General features: G+C 38.1%; 1 pseudogene; it reads right to left on the minus strand.

Moving 5' to 3' along the window:
* Positions 1–534: 534 nt before the first annotated feature.
* Positions 535–1,987, minus strand: LOC131894340 (elongation factor 1-gamma-like; annotated as a pseudogene).
* Between the last annotated feature and the right edge of the window lie 19,023 nt (positions 1,988–21,010).

Consider the following 21,010-nt stretch of genomic DNA (forward strand, 5'->3'; position numbering starts at 1 on the left):
TTAATAAATTACTCTGTATTCAAGCACAAATTTGGATTTTATGTGTGTGTAGATCTACTTCCTGTATATTAATACACTTGAACATGATTGAGGTAATTTCTTTAATAGGATGCTCCATTTTCTAGAATGTAGCTGGGGATATTTTCCTTATTTAGTTTCTCAGGTTTTTTTTGCAAAATTCATTGTTTAAAATATATTTTTATATAACATCATTTATACAACAATAATTATAATATTATTTATATAACATCATTTGAGAATTGCATACTTGTATTCAATATATTTTGATCATCTCTGCTCATCACCCATCCAACACTTCCTTGCTACGCCAGTTCGCTCCTGTTATATTTGTTATTTTGGGGGGTCTGCCACCCAGTTCCCCAATAAATCTCACACGGAGGCTTATTCTTATTTATAAACGCCCAGCCTTAGCTTGGCTTAGTTTCTAGGCAGATTTCCTTCACTTAAATTATCCCATCTACCTTTTGCCTCTGGGCTTTTCCTGTTCTCTTACTTCCGTAAATCTTTTTTTTTTTTTTTTTCAATGTTCAGTTTCCTTTAATGACCACCATCTCCCTTGAAGGGTAGGTGCAGGCAGCTAGGTGACGGCAAGACATGTTCACTTGAAGATCTTGCCTTGATTGACGGCTTTGCCCACATGCTGGAAGGTCCCCTCCCAGGCAAAGTACTCTCCAACCAGGGTCTTGGTCTCCTCACTACCAGGATCCAGTTTCCGCCATGTATATGACTCGTAGTCCCCCTGCCAATCTGGACTCAGCTGAAAAGCAAGCTCTTGGCCTCGGAAGACCCAAACGCCAGAAACGGAGCTGCTGTTGTGGGTTCCAAAGAGGATGACACTAGCAAAGGCATTCTTCCTCAGTTTGTCCAATCGCTGGAACATTCCAGTGATGAGGTTGCAACTCATAAAGGTCTGGGTGAGCTCTTCAGGGAAGCGGTACTCGGCATACCAGAGGAACCAGCCATCCTTATCAAAGTGCTCCCAAAAATATGGCAGCGCCACAGAGAGGGTGTCCTCATTGGAGTACTTAAGCTTAAACTCATCCAACACAAAAGTACTCTTGGGCAGGTGAGCGAAGGGGTCCTTGGCCTTGGGCTCAGCAGCCAGTGCCTGCTCACATTCATCCATCTCCTCCTCAGGAGCTGGGGCAGCAGCCTTTTTTTCCTCTTTCTGCTCAGCCTGGGGGGCGGGGGCTGGGGGGGCGGGGCTTCTGTTTCTCTTCTCCTGAGCCCTTTTCTTTCCTTGGAGTATCTTTTTTAGGCTGGCTCTCTGCTAACTTCTCAGCATCAGACTGGGCCATCTTCTCACACAGCTTCACTTCCCCCAAGACTGCCCTGAACTGGGGGCTGGTTAATGCAAGTGAGGAACCATCGGTTGGTATTGGGGAAGGCCTGGCTAAAAGAAGGCTCTAAGACCCGTTTGTAGAGCCACAGAGGGGTGCAGACAACTGTGATATCAGCCAGTGTCACTCGTTCACCCACCAAAAAAGTCCTTGTCTTCAAATGCGTGTCCAGCACCCCAGGATTCGCCTCGCCTCTCCTTTTGCATTTTCAGTGGCCCGTTTGTTGTGGTGCATGATGCCCAAGGTGGGGAACACGCAGGTGCTGGCTGGAGGAACAATGTCACTGTCAGCAAAGCTCACCCACTGCACCACCTGAGCTGCTGCCTCTGGAGTACTTCCCTGCAGGTCCTCCTTGCTTATGTAATAGGCGACGGCATTGCTCTGAAACACACAGAATCCCTCAACACCCTCAAATGCTGGAACCTTGCCAGCTGGGAATTTTCTGAGAAATTCAGGGGTGCGGTTGGTTTGGCCAAAGTGGAAGTGGGGTGGTGCGGAGAGCACGCGGACCTGAGCCCCACTGTACTGAGCAGCAATGAGAGCCTTGAAGGCTCTCCATTTTTCAGGATATGTGTACAGGGTCCCAGCTGCCATGGTGATTCCGTAGAGGAAGGGGGTGGGGCTGTCGGTGCCCTTACTTCCCTAAATCTTACTCTTACTCAGCTGGGTGGCTGGCCCCTGGAGTCCTCCTCCTCTGACTGCTAGATTTTTTTTCTTCTGCCAGATTTTTCCTTTTAAATATTCTCTCTGCCTGCCAGCCCTGCCTATCCTTTCTCCTGCCTTGCTATTGGCCAGTTCTTTATTAAACCATAAGGTGTTTTAGACAGGCATAGTAACACAGCTTCACAGAGTTAAACAAATGCAACATAAACAAAAGTAACAAACCCTAAAATAATATTCTACTACAAACTCCCTACTTTTTGTTCTCTTTATTTTGCCAATAGCTCCTCAGGTTTAGGTGGGACCCCATGATCACTCCCCCCATCCAAGGTGAAATTTGACTGGCTTGACCTTGGGCAAGTCTTGTTCATGCAAACATTACTGTTTTCTGACCACAAATGCAAAATCCCTATCCAGGAAACAACGTTTCTCTCCAGCAGTACTCCCCAACTTCTGGCATTTACAATCTTTCTGTGTCTTTTCTCTCATAATGTAATATAGGTTTGCTTGCATTTTCTACCAAAATAATTTTGTACTTTGTAAACAAGGAAAATGACATTTCTTCTTAAATTTCATACATTTTCTTTTTTCTCATCTTATAGTTGTATTTACTGTCTTAAATATTGAACATAAGTGAATTTGCCAACTTTCTTGTCCTGTTAATGATGCACAAATGATTTAATTTACTAGGTCTAAATTTACTCACTTTGTATACATATTAAGACTAATACTGACAATAAATTTCCTTTCTTCTACTATCTTTATAAACACTTGACATAACGAGGCTGAAGCAGTAGCTCAGAAGTTAAGAGTATTTGCTGTTCTTGAAAAGACCTGGGTTCAATTTCCAATACATGCAAGGTGACTCACAATGATCTGTATGTCCAGTTCAAAGTGATCTGATATCCTCTTTTGACCTCTTTATGGTATACATACATACAAGCAAGACAAACACACTTACAAATTAAATAAATCTTAAAAAATAATATGCATAAGATTGTGCCAGACATCAAAACTCTGCAAAGTTCTCTATTCATTAGTATGTATATAATACAAATTATGTGCATAGCATATACATAGATACTTAGTATATCTGCATATATACATATGCAAGATATGATGTCTGCAAGAAGCCTTTACAGAAGGCACGCAGGGATGATTTTACCCGGAGAAGATTTTGACTACTTATGTAAGCTTTTGAATTGGCATGAGACTCTAGTTTTCCAATATGTCTTGAGTAACATATATTTAGGAATTCATCACTTTAATCTAAAGTTTCAAGTTTATTGGCATAAGGTTTATAAAAATCTTTATTTTCTTTCTTGAGTGCACAACATTTAAGTACTGAGTTTTCTACTTCCAAATATTTGTGCATTTCTTTCTCTTTGTTCTAACTCACCCTTCTTGTGCCAATTCTGAGTCTTTTCAAGGAGCCAACTCTTGGTTTAATTGGTCCTTTCTAGTACAAGTTCTAGTTTGTTATTTCATGAAACTTTGTTCTTATATTACTATTTGTTCTATAGTCTTCTGATTTATTAGGTTTACATTTTATTGTTATTTGATTAAATTCATTTATTTATATTCCTATACCTGTATAGGTATAGGAGAATGTGCTTGAACATATGTGATAGGTATGGAGATTGAAGGAGAGAGTGCAGGAGTTGGTTCTCTCCTTTTAGCATGTAGGTTCCACAGATTGAACTCTGGTCATCGGACTTAGCAGCAAGCAGCTTATATACTCAAATCCCTTACTTAACTCTTCCCAGATCCACCCCCACATCTCTAACATCAGTTAGGAGATGGGGGAAAGCTCATGAACCCCTGTAGCTAGAGTTTTCCTGCCTGGCCCACAGTCAGGACAAATCTCTATCACCCGCCAGTCCCACAGCGACTCAGACCCGACCAAGTAAACACAGAGACTTATATTGGTTACACTGTATGGCCGTGGCAGGCTTCTTGCTAACTGTTCTTACAGCTTAAATTAATCCATTTCTATAAATCTATACCTTGCCACGTGGCTCGTGGCTTACTGGCATCTTCACATGCTGCTTGTCCTGGTGGTGGTTGGCAGTGTCTCTGACTCAGCCTTCCTCTTCCCAGCTTTATTCTCCTTATCCCACCTATACTTCCTGCCTGGCCACTGGCCAATCAGTGATTTATTTATTGACCAATCAGCAACACACTTGACATACAGACCATCCCACAGCACTTCCCCTTTTCTTTTTCTTTTTTCAAAAAGGAAGGTTTTAACCTTAACAAGGTAAAATTACATATAATTTGGGAATTTGGGCATAGCTTCTCTTACTACTTCCTGTTGGAGGGGGGCGCTGTATCTTATGGGGACACAAAGAAAATTTTAGGATTATGGAATAGTCCATGAGGGTGTATCGTCTGAGCCAGTTGCCTTCAAACCATTCTGGATGTTGGATTATCTGGGCCATGGTGTCATTGGAGACCTTTCAGGGGGTCTTGGCTGGTCAAACCTGATGTATCTTAATCTGGAACAAATCCATAGCCTCTGGCTTTCTGTGGGAACAAAAGCAGAGACTCTTTTCCAAAGCAACATATCCTTACATCCAAATTTTGAAGTCAAGGTACCTTTAAAATATACATTTTGGCATAACTCAACAGCTTTTACAATCAAATGTTTTTCTGCAGTTAAAAATCCCAAAGACAACACAATCCAGATTCTCTGTGTAATATTCATCTTCATGTGGCTTATTTTTATATTAATTTTACTGTCTCTTTAAAGACTTTATTTTTTAAAACTATGTATTTGTTTATATAACTGTATATATCACCTTTTTTGTCTCTTTCAAGCCTACGTATAATTTGCACACATTGTAAACTATTACATCTGAATCTGTCTTATTGTCAATCTATTGCTTTAAACTGCAGCATTTGTAAGACTGAAACAGCACTATGGCTGCTGGCTCCGCCCACCTCAGCTTCCCAACATGGCCGTGTTATGTTTTCCACCAGCTCTGGGAGCTATTGTGGGTCTATGCTTTTAGCCAAGCAGCGTGTAGCCCAGAAACCTCTTTTTTTTTTTTTTGTTTTGTACTAGCAAAGGCTAAATCCACCATGCAGCTTAATGTGCCACTTGCAGAGGCCTCATTCTTGCCATACAGCAGGTCGAGCGCACGATAGGAACCCGCCAGTAGCTCAAACCAGCTGCTGCCGCTCATTTGAGAGAGACAATTAGGAACTGTTTTTAGCTCCATTTTAGAATCTTTTTTCTTAGTTTTTAGGTGGAAACTCTTGCCACCACGTTGGACACCAAACCCCTCCTCCATCCATGCCAAGATGTTGATTGGATTGATATTGTACAGGTTTTGTGCAGGTAACCACAGCTGCTATGAGTTTCTAAGTGCTGTTAGATCCAGAAGATATTTTATATTCAGATCTTCCCAAACATGTGGATATTAGGCTCATTCTCCTCTCTCTTCCTCAATGGTCCTTGAGTCCTGTAAAGTGGGTGTGGTATAAATGCTCCATTTGGAACACTCCCCAGCCATTGACTCTGTGCACTTTGACAAGTTGTGAGTTTCTGAATTAACTGTCACCCACTGCACAAAGAAACTTCTCTGATAGGTTTGAGAGTTGCAATAATTTACTGGTGGAGAGATAAGAATTTTGAGGACACTTTGACACTATGTCCATTTAGCACAATAATAGTAATGGGTTTAGACCTGAGAACCTTGAGCTAATGAACATTTTTAGAACCAGCCATGTGTTTCTTCCCATGGAGAAGTCCTTACATCAATCAGAAAGTCTCTGATGACAACCATAATATTTATGCCATGATTGCATTCGTTGTATATATGGCTGTCTCAATCATCGTTGCTGGTCATAGAGTTCACAGTTGGATAAGACTGTTGAAGACTCCCCCTAATCCTAGCAGCCTGCTTAGCACCTTCCAGTACAAGGAGAACTAGGCAGCAGAAAGAAACTTGCTCATCAGTATTAAGTTGATTTCTTTGTGTTCCATGACTAATATATGTGGTACCTTCAGCAACTGGGTCATACCATCAAGTTCTTTGGGGCAACCAAGAGAGATGGTAACAGCCTGTACTATTGGGGGGGGGGGGTTGTTCCTAGATATCTTTGACCAACAACTGGAAAGGAGGTAACCCACAGTTTTTATTTGGTAATGTATGGCTTCTGAGATGAGCATTATTTCTTTTGTAAGGTAACTGCAATAATTCAAATAAACTTTTTTACTTGAGAGATAGACGATAGACAGACAGTCAGATAGAGAGATAGTTTAGGTACTTTACAAAATAGTATGTATTCATAATGAATATTTATGTATTGACTTTGCTAAAACTCACTGAAAGATAATCCCCAGAATTTCCCAGAATTCTCTTTACCATAAATTTCTAGTAATGGTAGACTCTGCAAGCAGGTTCTAGTGTCAATTTTGCAACATACACACCCCTTGTAGCTATTTTATAAAACTCTAATATAGGTTTGTTTTCTATAAATAACATGCAGGATGAATTGCCTCAAATAAGTTGATTTTTAGATTGATCAGATGGATCCTGGTTAATAGTGAAGACCCTCTTTCAAATCAGGACTAAGTGCCCCTGAACATCAAATGATGAGTGGCTGGTGGGTCTGCAAAACTCCTTGTTTCTTTCCTGACTTTCATCCTGAATTGGAAACCTCAGTCCATGCTGTCTGAAATTCCTGCCTGCTCACTGCACTGCCTTCTTTTGCTGGTCTCCTGGTCTACCTTCTCTAGTGAAAAAATAACATGTCAATATATTTTAAGTGATCATTTCAGAATTATGTTAATATTCTCTATTCAAAGATCCATGACTTATACTTAATTTATCCATCTAAAATAAACTAGCGTCTGCTAGGTGGTGGTGTCCCATGCCTTTAATCTCAGCACTAGGGAGGCAGAGGCAGGTGGATCTCTGTGAGTTAGAAGCCTACTCTAACTATAGAGTGAGTTCCAGGACAGCCAGGGATACACAGTGAAATCCTGTCTCAAATAAATAAATAAATAAATAAATAAATAAATAAATAAATAAATAAATAAATAAAATAAACTAGTGTTTTTCTGAAAATATAATGCCATAATAACTATACTTTCTCTTTTTATAGCATTCACTTCAATTAGATATTTAAGTGGAAGATATTTTAACTGTATGTTTTGTTTGTTTATATTTCTCCCATGAAAATTACTATTAATACCTGAGTGTAGCAAATTCATTGTTTTTCTACTGAACAGTTTACAGTTTTATTCTAATAACTGGAAACAAATCACCATTTTCGGTAGAGCCATAGGCTCATAATTACAGCAATTTGGTGATTGAAGATACTAGTACATTCTATTTAGGCTTATATGACTTCTCATTAGAAATTAGTGATTAGGATACTTACCATTTTCAGTTAAAATTTTTCTAATACCTTTTCAGTTCTCTGATTTTTCCCACATTGAAACAATAACAAACTGTTTCAGTATACATCACAATTCACTCTTTCCTTTGTCTCAGTTACTTCCTGTTCTGCATTATGTGTAATTTCTTTTGACTTTTAACTCACTACTTCTATCTTCATTCATTGTCTGGTACTACTGCTTTTATGTGTTTATCTTTAGAATTAGTTATTGAAATCTTATTAATAAAATTCCTTTCTATCAATTCCAAATATCTCAGATCATCCTGTGTGTAGTTTCTTTTTCTTTCTTTCTTTTTTGCATATGACTCCTCTTCCCTAAAACCCAGTAGATTGTTCCTAGACTGTGTTGATTCTACTGTTTAAGTTATTGAATTGTTTTCTAGATTTCTGCTCACAGAGGAATCATACAAGAATTGTATACCTGTATCTGGTTAAGTTGCAACACAAGCTGCATCTCATGTTTGAAAACTAAGACTAGGATGAAATTGCCCATTTTGGCAAGTGACTGATGCTGCCTCTGTTACATATGGGTGAGGCATATTATCAAACTGAAATCATCTTCAACAGAAGGTCAAGGATTGAAGGAAGACTTGAATTTCACAAGGCAATGTGCATTTGGGCTAAAAATCTCTGCTTTTCTTCTGGTTCAACTTACCTGAATGGGAGATTCCTACATTCTCAGCTTAACTTAGATAAAGTATTCTATTATGTTACTCAATTCAGAGGGCTTTAGGCAATAACTTCTATCCTTCAGTCTGATAAATCACTCAGTATAAAAATTCATTTTTTCTGAGCCAGAAACTAACCTCCAGACAATTTCTGTCTTCAATTTTCCTTCAATTCTAGTCTCATAATTCCTTAATACCATTCTACCTTAAACTATTTAAAGTGGAATATCATTCATATTTCATAGCATGAATACTTATGAATATATAAATAAATAAAAGCAGGATTACAGGGTGAGAAAAGACAGAAGCAGTCTCTACAGGTAACACAGAGCTCCATGTAAGATAGTCCAACACAACCAGTTACATAATGAAAAGATATGAGAAAGCAGAACATGAAGAATAGCTAATTTCCTAAGCCAATGTGTATAAATATACATTCTAGTCTTTTGAAATCTCTTAATGATATAAAATTGTATGTATTGCTTATAAAATTTGGAAAATTTCTTATTTTTATTATATCTACTACATTATCTATTCCAACACTCTCACATCCTTGATTTATATCAAAACTTATCCATGGAGGAAGCATTTGAAGAAACACACTAGATATGAAAAGAGGAGTGTTAACCACTTTATGACACTTTCAGATGTACACCTCTAAAGATTAATTTCTAAGTTGCAGGCAGAAGACCATTCAGAAATCAGACAATTAAATGGAGCAATTAGAGTACTATGTTTTAATAAGCTTGCCAATATCACAGCTCTAATAATTGTAGTTATTTTTGAATCAATAGGAAATACTGGATCTCCATCTCTGTGCTAGCAACAGCCAACACAATATGTAAGACAGCTCCTAAGTGAGCAATGGTAGAGTAACCTATACACACTGGTATGATGGAGGAAAGGACAACTCACATCCTGAGTCAAATGTAACATCATAGTGTAGGACTCTATCATATGTAAATTAAAACTGAGGGATTCTTTGTTTCTGAAATTCTCCATTGATATTTTTTTTTCAGACCATGACCTACAATGAGTAACTAGAACTCAGGAAAGCAAAAACTTGGCTGAGGCTGAACTACCATTATGTGACTAACAAAAATGGGAAGAAAATGTTATTTTGCAAATATCTCCTGTATCATCTTGCAGATACAAATTTACAATATGTAAATATTGTAAATAAAGACAAATGATTGGAGAGTTGACTTCCTTTTCAAACACCCCTAAAAACGTGATCACATTTATTTTCTCTACTTTTCTTCCCTTCCTGTCATCCATGCAGAAGCTGATCTCAATAGATATGTTTTAGGATCCCTTCCCCTCCCCGACAAAAGAGGCCTGATTAAAGTTTATGTATCAAAAGGAAGCAGCTATGTGTGAGCAGAAGTTGATGGAAGTCTCTCTGGACTCACTACAAAATCTTGTTATAAGGTCTTGACTTTATCCTCCATCTAGATGTTTGTCACTAAGAGGCTGCAAGACAGAATTTTTATAGTTGGAAAGGCCGTAGACTTTAGGGGAATCTGACTACTGCCATTTTTCCTATACCAGTGTAATTCCTAATTGTAGTCTAAATACTTATCCTTATACTCACAAGTAAGTGCAGCTGTCAATCCTCATAAAAGAAGTTGCCTCAATCTTACCAAAAGCAATCTATAGATTTAATGCAATCCCCATCAAAATTCCAACACAATTTTTTTTACAGAACTTAAAAAAAGCAATACTCAATTTCGTATGCAAAAAAAAAACCAGAATAGTTAAAATAATCCTGTACAATAAAGGAACTTCCAGAAGTACCATCATCCTTCAAATTCTATTATAGAGCTATATTAATAAAAAAAAAAACCAGCATGGGATTGGTTTTAAAACAAACAGGTGGATCAATGGCATTAAAACAAAGACCCTGATGTAAATCCACAAATATATGAACATCTGATTTTTGACAAAGAGGGCAAAATTATAAAATGGAAAAAGAAGAAAACACCTTCAACAAATGGTGCTGATGTAACTGGATGTCAGCATATAGAAGAATGCAATTAGATCCATATTTATCACCCTACACAAAACTCAAGTCCAAGTAGATCAAAGACCTCATTGTGAATCCATTTACACCAAACCTGACTGAAAAGAAAGTGAGAAGTTGTCTTGATTGCATTGGCACAGGAGACAACTTCCTGAATATAACACCAGTGGCACAGACACTAAGAGCAACAATTAATAAATGAGACCTCCTGAAACTGAAAAGATACTGTAAGGCAAGGGGCACTGTCAATAAGACAAAACAGCAGCCTACAGAATAGGAAGAGATCTACACCACCCCCACATCTGACAGAGGGCTGATCTCCAAAATATATAAAGAACTCAGGAAACTAGACATCAAAATACCAAATAATCCAATTAAAAAAATGGGGTAAAGATTTAAACAGAGAATTCTCTATAGAAGAATCTCAATGGCCAAGATACACTTAAAGAATTGTTCAATGTTGAGGATGATTGATTATAAATAAAACACTGATTGCCCAGTAGTCAGGCAGGAAGTATAGGTGGGACTAACAGAGAGGAGAATTGAGAGAACAGGAAGGCAAGGAGTGACACTGCCAGCCGCAGCCTTAAGAAGATGTTAAGATACCGGTAAGCCACGAGCCATGTGGCAACTTATAGACTAATAGATATGGGTTAATTTAAGATATAAGAACTAGATAACAAGAAGCCTGCTGCAGCCATACAGTTTGTAAATAATATAAGTGTCTGTGTGTTTATTTTATAAGTGGGCTGTTGGACTGCCGGGGATGGTGGGACCTGGAGAGGAAACTCCAGCTACAATTTAATATCCTAAACCACTAGGGAAATGCAAATCAGAAGGACTCTGAGGTATACCATCTTACACCTGTGAGAATGACTAAGATCAAAAACACTAATGACAGCCTACGTTGGAGAAGATATGGAGTAAGGGGAACACTCTTCCACTGCTGGAAGTACAAACTTGTACATCCACTTTGGAAATCAGTAAGGTGATTTCTCAGAAAGCTGAGAAACAATCTACCTCAAGATCCAGCTATACTAATTTTGGGCTTATACCCAAAGGATGCTCAATCATACTACAAAGACACTTGCTCAACTATGTTCATAGTAGTCTTATTCATAATAGCCAGAACCTAGAAACTACCTAGATGCCGCTCAAACAAAGAATGGATAAAGAAAATGTGGTACATTTACACAATGGAGTATTACTCAGCAGTAAAAAACAATGACATCATTAAATTAGTAGGCAAATGGATGAAACTAGAAAATATCAACCTGAGTGAGATAATCCAGACCCAGGAAGACAAACATAGTCATTCATAAGTGAATATTAGCTGTAAAGTAAAGGATAACCAGGCTGCAATCCAGAGCCCCAGAGAAGCCAGGTAAATGAAGGGCCCAAAGAGGGATGCATGGATTTCTATGGAAGGTAAAATAGATGAGATCTCCTGTGTAAATTGGGGGCAAAGAGGGACAGGGGTGGGGGAATGGGAGCATGAAGGATTGGGTTATTGAGATATCTTGATGGGGGGGCGGATTGGGGAGTTAGGGAGAAACCTAGTGCCAAAGAAACTCCCAGGAATATACAAGGATGACCCCAGCTAAGACTCCTAGCAATAGTGGAGAAGGTACCTGAACTGGCCATGTCCTATAATCAGATTGGTGACTACCCTAATTGTTATCAGAGAACCTTCATCCAGTAACTGATGGAAGCAGATGCAGAGATCCACAGCCAAGCACTGGGTCAAGTTATGGGAGTCCTGTCGAAGAGAGGGAGGATGGATTGTATGAGTGGGAGCAGAGAGGGTCAAGGTCACAATGAGGGGAACCCACAGAGACAGCTGACCTTAGCTCCTGGTAGCTCACAGACTCTGGAACAACAGCAAGGGAGCCTGCATGGGACCGACTTAGGCCTTCTGCATGTGGGGGACAGTTGTGTCGCTTGATCTGTTTATGCGGCTCCTAGCAGTGGGAGAAGGACCTGTCCCTGGTGCTTGAGCTGGCTTTTGGGAACCTATTCCCCATGCTAGGATGCCTTTCCCAGCCTTGAAGCATGGGGAGGAGCTTGTTCCTGCCTCAACTTGATGTGTCATGCTTTTTTTACTCCCATTGGAGGCCTGCCCCTTCCTGAATGGGTAGGGAACAGGAGGAGAGGAGGGAGGAGAAGTTGTGGTAGGTATATAAAATAAATGAAAATTATATATATATGAAGACATTGCCTCCTTCAGCAAATAGAGGCTCCTACAGAGACCTACAACTGGTAAAAATGAAGAGAATAATGGACCATGAGGTAGCCAACCCTAACTGAAATATCTACATCTCAAGGAGCTTTGTGAAATTGGGGAGGTGGTTTCATAAGAGCCAGAAGACAAGGATACCAGTTTTGAGCTAACATCTTCTAGATATGACAGGAAGGCTCTACTCATGATAGCTCAGCAATATGACTGTGTGCCCACAAATGACCTACAGAATGACCACACCAGTCAACATGTTAATGTACATGGGGAAATTTTACAAGGTCCCACCCCTAGATGAAGAACTACAAACAATCAAGGGTTGCTAGGAGAGGAAGAATCAATTGTCACCATGGATGAGCCACCAGATAGGTCATTCAATCTCAAATGGTCAACCTCAAATAGATGTTTATATAAGCAACAGTGAATGGATTCAATAGGGGGTGTGTGAATGTATGTGTGACAGTAATTCTTCTAGAACAGGCCTTAAATTTGTGAGGGGGTGGAGGAAGCCCACGGAAGTTACAGGGGAGAGGAAGGAGTGAAAATGATGTAAATACAGTACTCGTACATTAAATTCTCAAAAAAATTAAAATTCCAATTAAAAAATTCTCTGGAAAATTATTAGGTAATAAAATGATATTTACAATGCCTCTCTTTTAGAATTATTCTATCTAGCCTCACGTAAAACACCTTGTGTTCACCTATTACCTTCACTCCAACCTCTTGAAGAAAGACTTGGCACCTGAGAATCTTGCACAACGGTATCCAGCTGTGAGGATTTCAGTTCAGAATGCACATCTAAAGAACAACTCAGAATCTGAAGGTGACAGGAAATCAGATGTTACAGTAAGATAACCAGTCATACAAATTCTGTTCCACATCCTTCTAGGCTTCAATATACAGCATGCACAAGGAGTCAAAAGAAGAAAAAGTGTGCAGCGGAGTTAGCATTTTATCCATTTTTTTGTGTGTGAGTTAAATTCTTTTCATTATCAGCTTACATATTTGTAATAAAGAAAATAAATTTAAAATTTCTGTAGACCTGGAAGTGGCAACTATCAGTTTTCAGTCCTGAATAATATGAGTGCCTTAAACAAACCTTGGATCAACTCCATGATACTCACATCTTTGAGGATTTTCTGAGCACATTGATCTTCCTCATAATTTTGGCAAACCTTTCTCCATTATGAAGGCTGAGAACTGTATCTTAGAATCACATTATTTCACCACAAGGATAATATACGCCACGTTTCAGACTCCATTCCTGGCTCATCACTGGGAGTGGATGGGCATTTGCCAGTGTGCCTAGCAGACTAATATTGGCCATGTGTGCTACTTAAGATGGCTTTTCAGAACACTAACTCTCCCACTAGTTTTCTTTCCTGTGTTTACACTGGCAACTTTAATGTTTCTTTATGCTGTTTTTGCATCTAATTGCCTAGAATTTTATATCAAGCACAAAATAATTTCCCTGGAAATATGCATTCAAAATATATGTAGAGTGAGATCATGCAGTAAGAATTTGCAAAGGGTAAGAACAACTTCAGCATTTAATGCTTAGCTTTGTTGGATTATATTTTCCACTAAAATGATGGTCCCCTTATGACTAATTGCAATTCCAGTTAAAATATGCTTTACTAAATGGACTTTTACATATGTTAGCACAGTCTTTTTGAAGAATCAAATGTCTGTTCCTGATTAAATTTATTTTGGAAATAATATTGAAAATTTCATGTAAAAATTAATCAGAAAACTGAAAATATTTGAGGCTTTAAAAATCTCTCTGCTAATTTGTTTGTTTAAAAACATCAACAATTTTATGTTAAGTGACATCTTTGGTTCTCAATTATAAATAAATTTCATGGAAAACCACTTGATTTTGGGGTGAGCTTAGGTATCAGTAACTAAATGGTCTCCAAGTAGCATAAAAAGCCAAAGCTTACCCAAAACTAGAGAGATTTCAAGACAGGGGTGCATTAGTCTTGATAGGGAGTAGGTATGCCTACCAAATTTATATCAAAAATAATCCAATGACTGTTAAATCAACATCATGCTTACACACTGAACATGAAGTGCACGCAAAACTCGGTGAAGTTCAATTAGCTTACATTTTTACAAAATGAGACTTATTTTCCCTAAAAGTTATTGAAGGGCGTTCTGGGATTTTTTTTTTATTGTTTGTTTTATTCTAGGTGTGTGACAAAACTCAGAAATTAGCATGATGATTATTCTGAATCACTGCAGTTGTATGTGGAGTCGTTGAAGTTGACATTCTGCTTTTTACAGCTGTTTAATACAGATGGAAGTTCCACAGTGTTTATTTCATGGCAGGCCATGAAATGAATGAGTTTAATTTGCCAACTGCATTGACCAGGGTTCATATATTAAATTGACAATAAAAAGAGGAATGCCACCTTGGACACTCTGCCCATACTCCAGTAAATGGCCCTACACCCATGCATTCAATGGAAGCACTAAGTGGACTCAGTGAGTATGTGAGCACATGAAGTAGGGTGTGGGGTAGTGGAGGATGTATTTCATAAAAAAAAAAAAAAACATTGTATGCATGTATGAAGTTCTCAAAAATATTCTTAAAAATCAGTCAAATATTCTGAGTACAGGCTCAAATATCTACTGCCTTGCATTCTTTTAAATAAGGAAATAGCACACACGTGCATACACATACACAGGTGAATACACACACACACATACACACACTCCACATATTGTATCACTGATCCATGTCTATTGGCTCATTACACACACAGGCACACAAATTATGTCAGTGGTCCAAGTCTACTGGCTCTTTACATTCAGTGATGAGAAACTCAACTTGTCTTCTCTCATGTGGTTCACTATTAAGGAGCTTTATGTTTTATGATCTCCTTTGTGTTATTCCACAAAAATAAAAATTATGTCACTCATTTGAGAATATATTATGCCTGTAAATTTTCAACAAGCAATCTGTGGCTCTGTTATTTCTGATCATATGAGGGAAATTTTAAATGGTCCTTATTCAAGCACATAAAGAATGAGAAAATAGAATAAACTACATTATTCCCACTGGACCAATAAAGTCTACATTTAGAATTTAAGTACATATTCTCACTTCAACTAACCTTACCAAGAAAAAAGTCAACAATTTTGAAGGAAGACTGGCTAGTGTTTTTCTTAAGTTTCGATTATCCATAAAGTATGGAAAACTAAGTGGGGTGAAAAAGAATCTAGACTTGTTCACTGACACCTTTTTTAAATATAATGGAAAAAGGGAGACAACCTTTGCATCCAACCTGAAATAGGATCCAAGAGCTCCAGAAAAACTCAGTTGGAGTCTGTACTTGATTCTTGTCATCTCTTACCCAGCTGTGTGGGCACTAAAGGTCCAAGAAACAGTTCTAAAGACTGGAGGAACAGACTTTTGGCAAGGAATAGAGACAAAAATGGAAAAGTGATTTTCCTGCCTGTGTCTCTATTCATGTCTTCTACACCCCGTCTTCTGGTAGGAAAAGTTTGAGGCTGAACTTCTGGAAGGTAGTATTAGGGGCTCAACTGTGGGAGCTCACATCTAAAGGGAGCTCTGTGTTGGACAACCTGCCACCAAAATCTCTTCTTCTCACACTTTAAATAGAAAAGCTACCTTTTTGTGCGGGTTGTTTATATGTTAGGGTTCTAGAGAACCTATGGCTGGAAGAAATTATACAGGTCCCCTAAGACTGAGAACACTCAGTTTCCCATGAAGACACCCTTTGCTCGCTCAAAAGTAGGTCTTCTGTCATCTCTTGCATACGTTTTCTGTTTGCTATGGCCTTCATTTCTCGTGTGTCAAATGAGTGAATATCAGTGGTCAATCTGCTTCAAATGTATCAACAGTAAGTTCTTATTTTATTATAGTTCATAGAGTGCTACACAAAGATCTGCTTTTCCTGCAAACTTGTTTAAAAAACCATCTGTTCTCCATGTAAAACCACAAATGGTTAAGAAAGCATATAAAAAATGGAAAGTAAAAAACCCTTTTTATAAACAAAATACCCAGAGGCTTAAGAATTTAAATAAAGGAAGTAGGAAAAGCAAACAAACAAAGACCAAAGTACCAGGTTTTTAGACTTCCCCATTGCAGAACCTGAGTAAAGGCTTTCAATAAATTTCTTTTAAAATGTTTGGCTTCAGATTAAATGTGCAGTGAATATTTGGAATGGTGGAAAGTTGTGCTTTATCTGAACTCATTCTTTTATCTCTAGCTATGACTCTGTATTGTTCAAAGATGATGGTATGTAGGATAGATTGGCTGTGGAAACACAGAACAGGCCTGGCCTGAGAATTTATTTGCTGCAAACCTGCATTCTTGTAATGTTTCTGCGGGTGCTTTTCAGAATCAAGTGGAAACAAAAACAGCAAAGTGAGTCACTCTATGATAGATGAATGTGCTCAAAAACATGAGCCTGTAATGCCAGCCAGGATTACTGGTGTAGTCTCCTCAAAAAAAAAAAAAAAAAAAAAAAAAAAAAAAAAAAAAAAAGAAAAGAAATAGAAAAGAGTCTCTTTCAATTGCCAATTTAATCATAGCTGCAAACATGATAACAAGAACATTTGATGGAAAAAAAATGAAGATAGTCTGTTGTTTTCTTGATAGGAATGAGGCAATGTTTGGAAGAAAAGTAGACTCTAACTCTTAAAAGCTATGAATCTGTGGCCACATTGATGACTTAAGATCAGATCTTCCAAATGTTCCAAGTAAACCAAAGTTCTGTCACTGGAAAGTGGTTTAAAGGTATGGTGGTTTGAAAGGGAAATGTCTCTATGTATATAATCTTATATTTGAACAGTTGGTCCCCAATTGGAGATATTTTTGGAGAAGTTATTGAATCTTTATGATATGGAGACTTACTGAATGAAGTATACCACTAGGTGATGGTTGTCAGGGGTTTTATGTAGCCTTTCTTCACTTCCTGTTTTCTCTCTACTACTTCCTGTGTGCAGATGAAATGCTACCAGCCATCTTCTGTTTCTGCTAAACATGTTGTACCCTCCAATATGGACTTTAAGCTGAAATACACCATTGTCTTTACTAACTTACATTTTTTTTTTTTTTTTTTTTTTTTTTTGGTTTTTCGAGACAGGGTTTCTCTGTGTAGCTTTGCGCCTCTCCTGGAACTCACTTGGTAGCCCAGGCTGGCCTCGAACTCACAGAGATCCGCCTGGCTCTGCCACCCGAGTGCTGGGATTAAAGGTGTGTGCCACCACCGCCCGGCACTAACTCACATTTTTGTAATGGTACTTTAACACAGGAAACAGATGCAATTTGGCTTTTGTGAAATGAAAAAAGTCATTGGTACACTGCATCAATGGAGATCAACAGGACTTTAGGGATCATCCTGGGGGAGGTGAGAAGATTCATCTCTAATAATTATTCAGTTAGACACGAGAGAAAAACTCCATGTATTTTAGTTTTGATTGAAAGAGAGGTCTCAATTGCAGACAAAGAAAAGTTCTGTTCAACTCAGAAGAGAGCTATCACGGTGGTGGAATTGGTTGGTGACCTTCCTTGCAAACTTTCAACCACCAGTTGAGAGAAGAGCTGACTTGAAAGTTTTCAGTCATAATTTTCACAGTAGATATTTAAGAGTTTCTGGTAATAGTGCTAATATAGAGTGTGGGAGTTTTCCTCTTCTGTATAGTCAAGGTCACATGTTATTTAACTAGTTGGCTATAGGTTTTCAGGAGCCAACAGCATCTCTTGTCTAAATAAATCTGTTTAGATAGAAATATCAAAGAAACAAGGTTTTGTGGAACCTGGGGGAGCTGGGAGAAAGAAAACTGTTATCAGAATACACTGTATAAAGAATATGTATTTTTAATAAAGGAAAAAAAATGATTGAAAGCATGATGAGCAATGGAAGTCTTTGTCCAATTGACTGCTTGTTAAAGAATCTGAAACTCTTGGGTAAACGGATTGAGCCAGAAACAATCCTTCAGTGTAAGGCAACTCAAATGCAGAAAGGCAAATGCCACTAGTTCTCTTTCACGTGTGTACACTGGACTGGAATCCTTATACATGTGTTTATGTACCAACTTAACTCACCGAGGTCCCCATGGGTGCTTCTAATGTTACAACTTCATTTAAGTTCCATAAACAAGATTTCATTTTTATTTTATTTTATTTAAATAACATTTTTTTTATTTATTTTACAAACCTACCACAGTTTCCCCTCCCTCCTCTACTCCTAGTCACTCCTCCTGGACCCCCTCTCCTACATCTACCCTCCTCGCCTTCCACTCCTCCTCAGTCTCCATAAGTGCCAGGGACAGGTCCTGATCTCACTGCTGAGAGCCTTATGAAGAAACCAAGCTACACACCTGTCAAGAATGTATACTAATGAGTGAAAGTAACAAGATCACCTGCAGCCAGGAGAAATTCATGTTTGTCCTTCAGCCCATGCCACTGTTTGGAAAAAGTAGGTGTGTCTGTGTATGTGTGTGAGAAAAGAATTTATTTGTTTTGAGAGAGAGAGAGAGAGAGAGAGAGAGAGAGAGAGATTTTCTGTTCCATAAAGGGTTGCTGAAATGTTTCAGAGCTCACACAGTGCCTTGGTAAAAGTAGGTCCTCACAACAATTAGACCAAGGGAATGAGTGACTCACTTTTGCAGGTACACATCTCACATTAAATAACAAATTGGAAATCAAGGCACAGTCAAATTTATTTGTATCTAGTTTTTACAAATGTTGCTTTGAAATGAAACAAAGAAAAGTTGTATTTGTATAAGTTGAAATGAGTGTAATGTTTCCACATAATATATCTTTGATTTGTACCAACACATCATTAGGTGTTTCTAACAATTTATATACCTAAAACTTTTATATGTCTAAAAGTTTAAGTTCTTAGACTACTTATAACACCATAATATATGGCTTACACATTAGGGAGGTGGAGAAGGATAGGATTCAGGTCCCGGGAAAGGGGAGTGGGGGCATAATTAAGGTCAAATACACTGTATGAAATTCTCAAGATGTAAATAAGTTAATAAAAATAGATGAAAAGCATATATTTCAGAAGAAAGAAAGCTAATAAATAAGAAGTAGAGGACATACTGCCATTTGGCAACTCCTAATGACAGCTGATTTTCACAGAGACTAATTAGAAAATGTGCTTGTTAAAAGTTTTCAAAAATAGTGGGCTTGCGCTCCTGCAAGTCAATAACTCTCCAAATATGTACAAACACACACAGATGTACACACAAATGCACATGCATGCATCTATATTATATCACATTAAACTGCATATCTTTATTGTGGGCATATGTGGCAGTCAACTATAACCAAGCCATCAAAGGTAACATTGCCATTGCCATTTATGGAACAACATGGGGCCCTGGGCCCCTACTGCACTGACCTAATAAACACACAGTACCACATATGTGCCATGGTTACCAGAAACATTTTTATTTTCCTCTAAATGCAAAGTCACAGTGAAGGAATGCAGAATGGAAGGTATTCTGAGTTGTTCAAAGCTTCATTATTAAGTTAAAAATAAACCAAATTATGCCACCATATAAACAAATAAAACCATTCCCCATTGACAAGTGCTAACATGCACACACACACACACACACACACACACACACTCAAAGAAAAGAAATGTTGGGAAATACATTTGAATAATTGTATATATTAGGCAATACAAATAAATTAGTGCAAATTTTCTTAGATGTAAATTTTTTTAACGTCATGTTTTTTTTTTTATTTAATTGAAAATAGTCTTCTCTCAGATAATGCATTCCAACCACAATTTCCTCTCGCTCCATTCCTCCCAGGCTTCCCGCAACCAACCTCCACTCTCCCCCAGATCAAGTTTCAAAAAGGAGCAGGCTTCCAAGAGACAACATCCAAACATGACAAAGCAAGGAACAATGATACAATGAGAGAAGACAAAAGCCTCATGTCGAGGCTGGATAAGGTTACCCAATGGGAGGAAAAGAGTCTCAAGATCAGGCAAAAGACTAAGATACACACAAGATAAAACTGTAATACAAATTCTAATAGGTCTTTTAATAAAAAACGTGGAACCAGATATTGGGGTAAAAGCTGGAAGATCAGAGAAGCAGAGTAAGCCACAGCCACTACCTCTTACCTCACCAACTCTGACTCTTGATCTCAGGGTCATGTGTTTGAGCCCCACATTGGGCACCATAAAACAACTCTGTATGTGTAGTGCCTGTATATACAATACAGATAGAGACACACTGATAGATGGGTGCATGCATACATTCATACATACATATATACTAGATAGAGGATGGATTGATAACAGAAATAAAACTGTAGCCGGGTAGTGATGGTGCATGCCTTTAATCCCAGCACTCAGGAGGCAGAACCAGGTGGATCACTGTGAGTTCGAGGCCAGCCTGGTCTACAGAGTGAGATCCAGGACAGGTACCAAAACTACATAGAGAAACCCTGTCTTGAAAAAAAACAAAAAAGAAAAAGAAAAAAGAAAAAAAGAAAGAAAGAAAAGAAATAAAACTATAAAGATGCTGCAAGAAAGAAAAGTAAATATGCTAAAATCACAACTGATGAATTTATATGATGGGTTCAGTGTATGTTTGTTTCAATGAGCCAATAGATTTGAAATTTTTCAAAACAAAAGTGTTGTAC

This window comes from Peromyscus eremicus, chromosome 17 (assembly GCF_949786415.1).
Source record: "Peromyscus eremicus chromosome 17, PerEre_H2_v1, whole genome shotgun sequence".
Taxonomy (NCBI): Eukaryota; Metazoa; Chordata; class Mammalia; order Rodentia; family Cricetidae; genus Peromyscus; species Peromyscus eremicus.